Source organism: Oncorhynchus clarkii, chromosome 15 (assembly GCF_045791955.1).
Source record: "Oncorhynchus clarkii lewisi isolate Uvic-CL-2024 chromosome 15, UVic_Ocla_1.0, whole genome shotgun sequence".
Taxonomy (NCBI): domain Eukaryota; kingdom Metazoa; phylum Chordata; class Actinopteri; order Salmoniformes; family Salmonidae; genus Oncorhynchus; species Oncorhynchus clarkii.
Genome location: NC_092161.1, coordinates 5,120,919 through 5,134,840, shown reverse-complemented (window position 1 = coordinate 5,134,840; position 13,922 = coordinate 5,120,919).

Genomic DNA, 13,922 nt, shown 5'->3' with positions numbered 1-13,922 from the left:
ATGTGTTGAGTAGATGTATTGAGTAGATGTGCTGAGTAGATGTGTTGAGTAGTTGTGTTCAGTGGGTGTATTGAGTAGATGTGTTGAGTAGTTGTGTTCAGTGGGTGTATTGAGTAGATGTGTTGAGTAGATGTGTTGAGTAGATGTGTTGAATAGATGTGCTGATCACCATATAATGTCTGGGTATAACCTAGCCTGATGGAACCAGCCTGATCACCATATAATGTCCAGGGTATAACCTAGCCTGGTGGAACCAGCCTGTTCACCATATAATGTCTGGGTATAACCTAGCCTGATGGAACCAGCCTGATCACCATATAATGTCCAGGGTATAACCTAGCCTGGTGGAACCAGCCTGATCACCATATAATGTCCAGGGTATAACCTAGCCTGATGGAACCAGCCTGATCACCATATAATGTCCAGGGTATAACCTAGCCTGGTGGGAACCAGCCTGTTCACCATATAATGTCCAGGGTATAACCTAGCCTGGTGTTACCAGCCTGATCACCATATAATGTCCAGGGTATTACCTAGCCTGAGGGAACCATCCTGATCACCATATAATGTCCAGGGTATTACCTAGCCTGATGGAACCAGCCTGTTCACCATATAATGTCCAGGGTATTACCTAGCCTGAGGGAACCATCCTGATCACCATATAATGTCCAGGGTACTACCTAGCCTGATGGAACCAGCCTGATCACCATATAATGTCCAGGGTATAACCTAGCCTGATGGAACCAGCCTGATCACCATATAATGTCCAGGGTATTACCTAGCCTGGTGTTACCAGCCTGATCACCATATAATGTCCAGGGTATAACTTAGCCTGGTGGGAGCCAGCCTGTTCACCATATACTGTCCAGGGTATAACCTAGCCTGGTGGGAACCAGCCTGATCACCATATAATGTCCAGGGTATTACCTAGCCTGATGGAACCAGCCTGATCACCATATAATGTCCAGGGTATTACCTAGCCTGGTGTTACCAGCCTGATCACTGTGTTCACCATATAATGTCCAGGGTATTACCTAGCCTGGTGTTACCAGCCTGGTCACCATATAATGTCCAGGGTATTACCTAGCCTGGTGTTACCAGCCTGATCACCATATAATGTCCAGGGTATTACCTAGCCTGAGGGAACCATCCTGATCACCATATAATGTCCAGGGTATTACCTAGCCTGGTGTTACCAGCCTGATCACCATATAATGTCCAGGGTATTACCTAGCCTGAGGGAACCATCCTGATCACCATATAATGTCCAGGGTACTACCTAGCCTGATGGAACCAGCCTGATCACCATATAATGTCCAGGGTATAACCTAGCCTGGTGGGAACCAGCCTGATCACCATATAATGTCCAGGGTATAACCTAGCCTGGTGAGGTCATGTCTGTCTGTTCCATTCATAGGAATGTTCACAGTGAGGGCATGTCTGTCTGTTCCATTCATAGGAATGCTCACAGTGAGGGCATGTCTGTCTGTTCCATTCATAGGAATGCTCACAGTGAGGGCATGTCTGCCTGTTTCATTCATAGGAATGCTCACAGTGAGGGCATGTCTGCCTGTTCCATTCATAAGAATGCTCACAGTGAGGGCATGTCTGCGTGATGCTGATGAGAACCCCCTTGCTGGTCTTCTCTGTGCTGCGTGCTCTGCCTCATACTGGACATCTCTGTAACAACTGCAACAGGCAGTATTACGAAGTGGTGTTGACTGGGAGGGCCTGTGACATGGTGATATAATAGACAGCCAAGCGATGAATTTCATTTTGTTCTAAAGAAAGGACAAACATTTTTGAAAATTCACTTCACAACCAAAATGAAGACTAGTTGTATCTGCTTGGCTGGGGAATTAGCCTACTAGTGTATCAAGACAGGTATTGTTTTATACGGTGATGTTGCTACCAACTTTGACATGTTTTGCTGTGGCCTTGGGTTGGGTTGAGTTTGTGTTACAGGAATTAAATACACAATAAAAATTAAACACTCTGTCAATTCATAAGAATTCGTAAGACTCTTATTTGTTTAAAATGGACAGAGACCAGTCTTTAAAATCAACCAGCAGCGTTTATTCTCGAGAGTACTGAACATGATACAGTTTACCACAGGTTATAAACTGAAGATGACGTCATTCGTTTTCTAACTGTCCCGTCTCTTCTTGACACTGGTACAAAGGCCCTATAGTTCTCAAGCCTTCCCACATCGTCTATCTTAATAGTAGATCATTTACGACCGAGCCAAGGTCTGCCTGCGTAGATAAGCATTCTAGCCAGTCTGGCTATAAGTTCATTCATTTCTACCAAAGGAACAGACAGTCATTGTTCTAATTCTTGATTATATTCACAGACATTATATTCAGTACTGGGATTATAAAGAAAAGTCATACATATACAGTAATATAATAGTATTCTGATTAGTACATATACAGTAACATAATAGTATTCTGATTAGTACATATACAGTAACATAATAGTATTCTGATTAGTACATATACAGTAACATAATAGTATTCTGATTAGTACATATACAGTAACATAATAGTATTCTGATTAGTACATATACAGTAACATAATAGTATTCTGATTAGTACATATACAGTAACATAATAGTATTCTGATTAGTACATATACAGTAACATAATAGTATTCTGATTAGTACATATACAGTAACATAATAGTATTCTGATTAGTACATACACAGTAACATAATAGTATTCTGATTAGTACATATACAGTAACATAATAGTATTCTGATTAGTACATATACAGTAACATAATAGTATTCTGATTAGTCAGTCCTGATTGAAAAGTATACATAATTAGTCATTATTGATAAAAATTCCCTTAACAGTTTGTTACTCCTAATTAGTACATTGTTGTAGTCAGACATGAGTTAGCTAGTACCACCATAGCGGCATCCAAAATGTATTTTGTGCCCTAGACATGGGTTGCATCTCGGAGGCTAATGTGACTGCTTCGTCTAAATTACACTAACTCATGACATAGAAAGTACCATTACATTGCTAAGGTAGGCAAATAATTAAGAGGAAACAACTTTGCCATATTTCAATGTCGTCAAATTTACTTTAGAGAGATGGCAATGTTGCCTTTAATGTTATTAGCAAAGTTAATAAAAAAATAGCTAGCAATGCTAATGTTAGCTAGCTAAAATATGTTGGACGCGTCATTCCTAGTTAGCTGGCTAAAGTGATACTGCATCTAAAGACAATCTGGCGACATCACGATCGTGACAAAATGTTTTCATGCTAATTATTTGATTTCTTTGAAATGTTATCTTGTTTCCAAGCCAAATCCGAGTTGAATCGATGTTAGCTAACGTTAGTAGCAGGTAGCCTAGCGGTTAAGAGCATTGGGAGAGTAACCGTAAGGTCACTGAGTCGAAACACTGAGCCCGGCGAGGTGGAAAAATCAGCCTAATTTGCCTCTGAGCAGTTAACCCCTCAACAATACCTGATCATCGGGCCCTGATGACATGGACGTCGATTGTGAAAGCCCCACACACCTCTCTGATTCAGAGGGGTTGGGTTAAATGCAAAAAACTTCCTATAAACTAGCTAGTTGGAAGTTATAATTATAATCTGAATATACATAACAAGATAGGTAACCATCAGTCTATAGTCTAACTACCAGTACACCCACTGGGGACCAACCATCGGTCTATAGTCTAACTACCAGTACACCCACCACCACTGGGGACCAACCATCAGTCTATAGTCTAACTACCAGTATACCCACTGGGACCAACCATCAGTCTATAGTCTACATACCAGTATACCCACCACCACTGGGGACCAACCATCGGTCTATAGTCTAACTACCAGTATACCCACTGGGGAACAACCATCGTTCTATAGTCTAACTACCAGTATACCCACTGGGGACCAACCATCGGTCTATAGTCTAACTACCAGTATACCCACTGGGACCAACCATCGGTCTATAGTCTAACTACCAGTATACCCACTGGGACCAACCATCGGTCTATAGTCTAACTACCAGTATACCCACTGGGACCAACCATCGGTCTATAGTCTAACTACCAGTATACCCACTGGGACCAACCATCGGTCTATAGTCTAACTACCAGTATACCCACCACCACTGGGGACCAACCATCGGTCTATAGTCTAACTAGCAGTATACCCACTGGGACCAACCATCGGTCTATAGTCTAACTACCAGTATACCCACTGGGACCAACCATCGGTCTATAGTCTAACTACCAGTATACCCACTGGGACCAACCATCGGTCTATAGTCTAACTACCAGTATACCCACCACCACTGGGGACCAACCATCGGTCTATAGTCTAACTACCAGTATACCCACTGGGACCAACCATCGGTCTATAGTCTAACTACCAGTATACCCACTGGGGACCAACCATCAGTCTATAGTCTAACTACCAGTATACCCACTGGGACCAACCATCGGTCTATAGTCTAACTACCAGTATACCCACCACCACTGGGGACCAACCATCGGTCTATAGTCTAACTACCAGTATACCCACCACCACTGGGGACCAACCATCGGTCTTTAGTCTAACTACCAGTACACCCACCACCACTGGGGACCAACCATCGGTCTATAGTCTAACTACCAGTACACCCACTGGGGACCAACCATCGGTCTATAGTCTAACTACCAGTATACCCACCACCACTGTGGACCAACCATCGGTCTATAGTCTAACTACCAGTATACCCACTGGGACCAACCATCGGTCTATAGTCTAACTACCAGTATACCCACCACAGCTGGGAACCAACCATCGGTCTATAGTCTAACTACCAGTATACCCACCACCACTGGGGACCAACCATCGGTCTATAGTCTAGCTACCAGTATACCCACTGGGACCAACCATTGGTCTATAGTCTAACTACCAGTATACCCACCACCACTGGGGATCAACAATCGGTCTATAGTCTAACTAACAGTATACCCACTGGGACCAACCATCGGTCTATAGTCTAACTACCAGTATACCCACTGGGACCAACCATCGGTCTATAGTCTAACTACCAGTATACCCACCACCACTGGGGACCAACCATCAGTCTATAGTCTAACTACCAGTATACCCACTGGGACCAACCATCAGTCTATAGTCTAACTACCAGTATACCCACCACCACTGGGGACCAACCATCGGTCTATAGTCTAATTACCAGTACACCCACTGGGGACCAACCATCGGTCTATAGTCTAACTACCAGTATACCCACCACCACTGGGGACCAACCATCGGTCTATAGTCTAACTACCAGTATACCCACTGGGACCAACCATCGGTCTATAGTCTAACTACCAGTATACCCACCACCACTGGGGACCAACCATCGGTCTATAGTCTAACTACCAGTACACCCACTGGGGACCAACCATCGGTCTATAGTCTAACTACCAGTATACCCACCACCACTGTGGACCAACCATCGGTCTATAGTCTAACTACCAGTATACCCACTGGGACCAACCATCGGTCTATAGTCTAACTACCAGTATACCCACCACAGCTGGGAACCAACCATCGGTCTATAGTCTAACTACCAGTATACCCACCACCACTGGGGACCAACCATCGGTCTATAGTCTAACTACCAGTATACCCACTGGGACCAACCATCGGTCTATAGTCTAACTACCAGTATACCCACTGGGACCAACCATTGGTCTATAGTCTAACTACCAGTATACCCACCACCACTGGGGATCAACAATCGGTCTATAGTCTAACTAACAGTATACCCACTGGGACCAACCATCGGTCTATAGTCTAACTACCAGTATACCCACTGGGACCAACCATCGGTCTATAGTCTAACTACCAGTATACCCACCACCACTGGGGACCAACCATCAGTCTATAGTCTAACTACCAGTTTACCCACTGGGACCAACCATCAGTCTATATTCTAACTACCAGTATACTCACCACCACTGGGGACCAACCATCGGTCTATAGTCTAACTACCAGTATACCCACTGGGACCAACCATTGGTCTATAGTCTAACTACCAGTTTACCCACTGGGACCAACCATCGGTCTATAGTCTAACTACCAGTATACCCACTGGGACCAACCATTGGTCTATAGTCTAACTACCAGTATACCCACCACCACTGGGGACCAACCATCAGTCTATAGTCTAACTACCAGTATACCCACTGGGACCAACCATCGGTCTATAGTCTAACTACCAGTATACCCACTGGGGACCAACCATCGGTCTATAGTCTAACTACCAGTATACCCACTGGGACCAACCATCGGTCTATAGTCTAACTACCAGTGTACCCACCACCACTGGGGACCAACCATCGGTCTATAGTCTAACTGCCAGTATACCCACTGGGACCAACCATCAGTCTATAGTCTAACTACCAGTATTCCCACCACCACTGGGGACCAACCATCGGTCTATAGTCTAACTACCAGTAAACCCACCACCACTGGGGACCAACCATCGGTCTATAGTCTAACTACCAGTACACCCACCACCACTGTGGACCAACCATCGGTCTATAGTCTAACTACCAGTATACCCACTGGGACCAACCATTGGTCTCCAGTCTAACTACCAGTATACCGACCACCACAGGGGACCAACCATCGGTCTATAGTCTAACTACCAGTATTCCCACCACCACTGGGGACCAACCAACAGTCTATAGTCTAACTACCAGTATTCCCACCACCACTGGGGACCAACCATCGGTCTATAGTCTAACTACCTGTATACCCACCATCAGTCTATAGTCTAACTACCAGTTTACTCACTAGGGACTAACCATCGGTCTATAGTCTAACTACCAGTATACTCACTGGGACCAACCATTGGTCTATAGTCTAACTACCAGTATACCCACCACCACTGGGGCCCAACCATCGGTCTATAGTCTAACTACCAGTATACCCACTGGAACCAACCATCGGTCTATAGTCTAACTACCAGTATACCCACTGGGACCAACCATTGGTCTATAGTCTAACTACCAGTATACCCACCACCACTGGGGCCCAACCATCGGTCTATAGTCTAACTACCAGTATACCCACTGGGACCAACCATCGGTCTATAGTCTAACTACCAGTATACCCACTGGGACCAACCATTGGTCTATAGTCTAACTACCAGTATACCCACCACCACTGGGGACCAACCATCGGTCTATGTTCTAACTACCAGTATACCCACTGAGGAACAACCATCGGTCTATAGTCTAACTTCCAGTATACCCACTGGGACCAACCATCAGTCTATAGTCTAACTGCCAGTATACCCACTGGGACCAACCATCGGTCTATAGTCTAACTACCAGTATACCCACTGGGACCAACCATCGGTCTATAGTCTAACTACCAGTACACCCACCACCACTGGGGACCAACCATCGGTCTATAGTCTAACTACCAGTATACCCACCAACACTGGGGACCAACCATCGGTCTATAGTCTAACTACCAGTACACCCTCCACCACTGGGGACCAACCATCGGTCTATAGTCTAACTGGGGCGGCAGGGTATCCTAGTGGTTAGAGCATTGGACTAGTAACCGAAAGGTTGCAAGTTCAAATCCCCGAGCTGACAAGGTACAAAATCTGTCGTTCTGCCCCTGAACAGGCAGTTAACCCACTGTTCCTAGGCCGTCATTGAAAATAAGAATTTGTTCTTAACTGACTTGCCTAGTAAAATAAAGTTTAAAAAAAAAAAAAAAAAAAAAAAAACTACCAGTATACCCACTGGGACCAACCATCGGTCTATAGTCTAACTACCAGTATACCCACTGGGACCAACCATCGGTCTATAGTCTAACTACCAGTATACCCTCCACCACTGGGGACCAACCTAGACCTATAGACTATCGGTCTATAGTCTAACTACCAGTATTCCCACCACCACCAACCATCGGACTATAGTCTAACTACCTGTATACCCACCATCAGTCTATAGTCTAACTACCAGTTTACTCACTAGGGACTAACCATCGGTCTATAGTCTAACTACCAGTATACTCACTGGGACCAACCATTGGTCTATAGTCTAACTACCAGTATACCCACCACCACTGGGGCCCAACCATCGGTCTATAGTCTAACTACCAGTATACCCACTGGGACCAACCATCGGTCTATAGTCTAACTACCAGTATACCCACTGGGACCAACCATTGGTCTATACCAGTATACCCAGCACCACTGGGGCCCAACCATCGGTCTATAGTCTAACTACCAGTATACCCACTGGGACCAACCATCGGTCTATAGTCTAACTACCAGTATACACACTGGGACCAACCATCGGTCTATAGTCTAACTACCAGTATACCCACTGGGACCAACCATCGGTCTATAGTCTAACTACCAGTATACCCACCACCACTGGGGACCAACCATCGGTCTATAGTCTAACTACCAGTATACCCACTGGGACCAACCATCAGTCTATAGTCTAACTACCAGTATTCCCACCACCACTGGGGACCAACCATCGGTCTATAGTCTAACTACCAGTACACCCACCACCACTGGGGACCAACCATCGGTCTATAGTCTAACTACCAGTATACCCACTGGGACCAACCATCGGTCTATAGTCTAACTACCAGTATACCCACCACCACTGTGGACCAACCATCGGTCTATAGTCTAACTACCAGTACACCCACTGGGGACCAACCATCGGTCTATAGTCTAACTACCAGTATACCCACCACCACTGGGGACCAACCATCGGTCTATAGTCTAACTACCAGTTTTTCCCACTGGGACCAACCATCGGTCTATAGTCTAACTACCAGTATACCCACCACCACTGGGGACCAACCATCGGTCTATAGTCTAACTACCAGTATACCCACCACCACTGGGGACCAACCATCGGTCTATAGTCTAACTACCAGTATACCCACTGGGACCAACCATCGGTCTATAGTCTAACTACCAGTATACCCACCACCACTGGGGACCAACCATCGGTCTATAGTCTAACTACCAGTATACCCACTGGGGACCAACCATCGGTCTATAGTCTAACTACCAGTACACCCACCACCACTGGGGACCAACCATCGGTCTATAGTCTAACTGCCAGTATACCCACTGAGGAACAACCATCGGTCTATAGTCTAACTTCCAGTATACCCACTGGGACCAACCATCAGTCTATAGTCTAACTACCAGTATACCCACTGGGACCAACCATCAGTCTATAGTCTAACTACCAGTATACCCACTGGGGACCAACCATCGGTCTATAGTCTAACCACCAGTATACCCACTGGGACCAACCATCGGTCTATAGTCTAACTACCAGTATACCCACCACCACTGGGGACCAACCATCGGTCTATAGTCTAACTACCAGTATACCCACTGGGACCAACCATTGGTCTATTGTCTAACTACCAGTATACCCACCACCACTGGGGACCAACCATCGGTCTATAGTCTAATTACCAGTACACCCACTGGGGACCAACCATCGGTCTATAGTCTAACTACCAGTACACCCACCACCACTGGGGACCAACCATCGGTCTATAGTCTAACTACCAGTATACCCACTGGGACCAACCATCGGTCTATAGTCTAACTACCAGTATACCCACCACCACTGGGGACCAACCATCGGTCTATAGTCTAACTGGGGCGGCAGGGTAGCCTAGTGGTTAGAGCATTGGACTAGTAACCGAAAGGTTGCAAGTTCAAATCCCCGAGCTGACAAGGTACAAAATCTGTCGTTCTGCCCCTGAACAGGCAGTTAACCCACTGTTCCTAGGCCGTCATTGAAAATAAGAATTTGTTCTTAACTGACTTGCCTAGTTAAAAAAAAAAAAAAAAAAAAAAACTACCAGTATACCCACTGGGACCAACCATCGGTCTATAGTCTAACTACCAGTATACCCACTGGGACCAACCATCGGTCTATAGTCTAACTACCAGTATACCCTCCACCACTGGGGACCAACCATCGGTCTATAGTCTAACTACCAGTATACCCACTGGGACCAACCATCGGTCTATAGTCTAACTACCGGTATACCCACTGGGACCAACCATTGGTCTATACCAGTATACCCAGCACCACTGGGGCCCAACCATCGGTCTATAGTCTAACTACCAGTATACCCACTGGGACCAACCATCGGTCTATAGTCTAACTACCAGTATACACACTGGGACCAACCATTGGTCTATAGTCTAACTACCAGTATACCCACCACCACTGGGGACCAACCATTGGTCTATGTTCTAACTACCAGTATACCCACTGGGGAACAACCATCAGTCTATAGTCTAACTACAGGTATACCCACTGGGACCAACCATCGGTCTATAGTCTAACTTCCAGTATACCCACTGGGACCAACCATCGGTCTATAGTCTAACTACCAGTATACCCACTGGGACCAACCATCGGTCTATAGTCTAACTACCAGTATACCCACCACCACTGCGGACCAACCATCGGTCTATAGTCTAACTACCAGTACACCCACTGGGGACCAACCATCGGTCTATAGTCTAACTACCAATATACCCACCACCACTGGGGACCAACCATCGGTCTTCAGTCTAACTACCAGTATACCCACTGGGACCAACCATCGGTCTATAGTCTAACTACCAGTATACCCACCACCACTGGGGACCAACCATCGGTCTATAGTCTAACTACCAGTATACCCACTGGGACCAACTATCGGTCTATAGTCTAACTACCAGTATACCCACCACCACTGGGGACCAACCATCGGTCTATAGTCTAACTACCAGTATACCCACTGGGGACCAACCATCGGTCTATAGTCTAACTACCAGTATACCCACCACCACTGGGGCCCAAACATCAGTCTATAGTCTAACTACCAGTACACCCACCACCACTGGGGACCAACCATCGGTCTATAGTCTAACTACCAGTATACCCACTGGGACCAACCATCAGTCTATAGTCTAACTACCAGTATACCCACCACCACTGGGGACCAACCATCGGTCTATAGTCTAACTACCAGTATACCCACTGGGACCAACCATCGGTCTATAGTCTAACTACCAGTATACCCTCCACCACTGGGGACCAACCATCGGTCTATAGTCTAACTAACAGTATACCCACTGGGACCAACCATCAGTCTATAGTCTAACTACCAGTATACCCACCACCACTGGGGACCAACCATCGGTCTATATTTTAACTACCAGTATACCCACTGGGGACCAACCATCAGTCTATAGTCTAACTACCAGTATACCCACTGGGACCAACCATCGGTCTATAGTCTAACTACCAGTACACCCACCACCACTGGGGACCAACCATCGGTCTATAGTCTAACTACCAGTATACCCACCAACACTGGGGACCAACCATCGGTCTGTAGTCTAACTACCAGTACACCCTCCACCACTGGGGACCAACCATCGGTCTATAGTCTAACTACCAGTATACCCACCACCACTGGGGACCAACAATCGGTCTATAGTCTAACTACCAGTATACCCACTGGGACCAACCATCGGTCTGTAGTCTAACTACCAGTATACCCACCACCACTGGGGACCAACCATCGGTCTATAGTCTAACTACCAGTATACCCACTGGGACCAACCATCGGTCTATAGTCTAACTACCAGTATACCCACCACCACTGGGGACCAACTATCGGTCTATAGTCTAACTACCAGTATACCCACTGGGACCAACCATCAGTCTATAGTCTAACTACCAGTATACCCACCACCACTGGGGCCCAACCATCGGTCTATAGTCTAACTACCAGTATACCCACTGGGACCAACCATTGGTCTATAGTCTAACTACCAGTATACCCAGCACCACTGGGGACCAACCATCGGTCTATAGTCTAACTACCAGTATTCCCACCACCACTGGGGACCAACCATCGGTCTATAGTCTAACTACCAGTATTCCCACCACCACTGGGGACCAACCATCGGTCTATAGTCTAACTACCTGTATACCCACCATCAGTCTATAGTCTAACTACCAGTTTACTCACTAGGGACTAACCATCGGTCTATAGTCTAACTACCAGTATACTCACTGGGACCAACCATTGGTCTATAGTCTAACTACCAGTATACCCACCACCACTGGGGCCCAACCATCGGTCTATAGTCTAACTACCAGTATACCCAATGGGAACAACCATCGGTCTATAGTCTAACTACCAGTATACCCACTGGGAACAACCATCGGTCTATAGTCTAACTACCAGTATACCCACTGGGACCAACCATCGGTCTATATTTTAACTACCAGTAGACTCACTGGGACCAACCATCGGTCTATAGTCTAACTACCAGTATACCCACCACCACTGGGGACCAACCATCGGTCTATAGTCTAGCTACCAGTATACCCACTGGGACCAACCATCTGTCTATAGTCTAACTACCAGTATACCCACTGTGGACCAACCATCGGTCTATAGTCTAACTACCAGTTTACCCACTGGGACCAACCATCAGTCTATAGTCTAACTACCAGTATTCCCACCACCACTGGGGACCAACCATCGGTCTATAGTCTAACTACCAGTAGACTCACTGGGACCAACCATCAGTCTGTGTTCTAACTACCAGTATACCCACTGGGACCAACCATCGGTCTATAGTCTAACTACCAGTAGACTCACTGGGACCAACCATCAGGCTATAGTCTAACTACAAGTATACCCACTGGGACCAACCATCGGTCTATAGTCTAACTACCAGTATACCCACTGGGTCCAACCATCAGTCTATAGTCTAACTACCAGTATTCCCACCACCACTGGGGACCAACCATCGGTCTATATTTTAACTACCAGTATACCCACTGGTGACCAACCATCAGTCTATAGTCTAACTACCAGTATACCCACTGGGACCAACCATCAGTCTGTGTTCTAACTACCAGTATACCCACTGGGACCAACCATCAGTCTATAGTCTAACTACCAGTAGACTCACTGGGACCAACCATCAGGCTATAGTCTAACTACAAGTATACCCACTGGGACCAACCATCGGTCTATAGTCTAACTACCAGTATACCCACTGGGTCCAACCATCAGTCTATAGTCTAACTACCAGTATTCCCACCACCACTGGGGACCAACCATCGGTCTATATTTTAACTACCAGTATACCCACTGGTGACCAACCATCAGTCTATAGTCTAACTACCAGTATACCCACTGGGACCAACCATCAGTCTGTGTTCTAACTACCAGTATACCCACTGGGACCAACCATCAGTCTATAGTCTAACTACCAGTAGACTCACTGGGACCAACCATCAGTCTATAGTCTAACTACCAGTATACCCACTGGTGACCTACCATCAGTCTATAGTCTAACTACCAGTATACCCACTGGGACCAACCATCAGTCTGTGTTCTAACTACCAGTATACCCACTGGGACCAACCATCGGTCTATATTTTAACTACCAGTATACCCACTGGTGACCAACCATCAGTCTATAGTCTAACTACCAGTATACCCACTGGGACCAACCATCAGTCTGTGTTCTAACTACCAGTATACCCACTGGGACCAACCATCGGTCTATAGTCTAACTACCAGTAGACTCACTGGGACCAACCATCAGGCTATAGTCTAACTACAAGTATACCCACTGGGACCAACCATCGGTCTATAGTCTAACTACCAGTATACCCACTGGGTCCAACCATCAGTCTATAGTCTAACTACCAGTATTCCCACCACCACTGGGGACCAACCATCGGTCTATATTTTAACTACCAGTATACCCACTGGTGACCAACCATCAGTCTATAGTCTAACTACCAGTATACCCACTGGGACCAACCATCAGTCTGTGTTCTAACTACCAGTATACCCACTGGG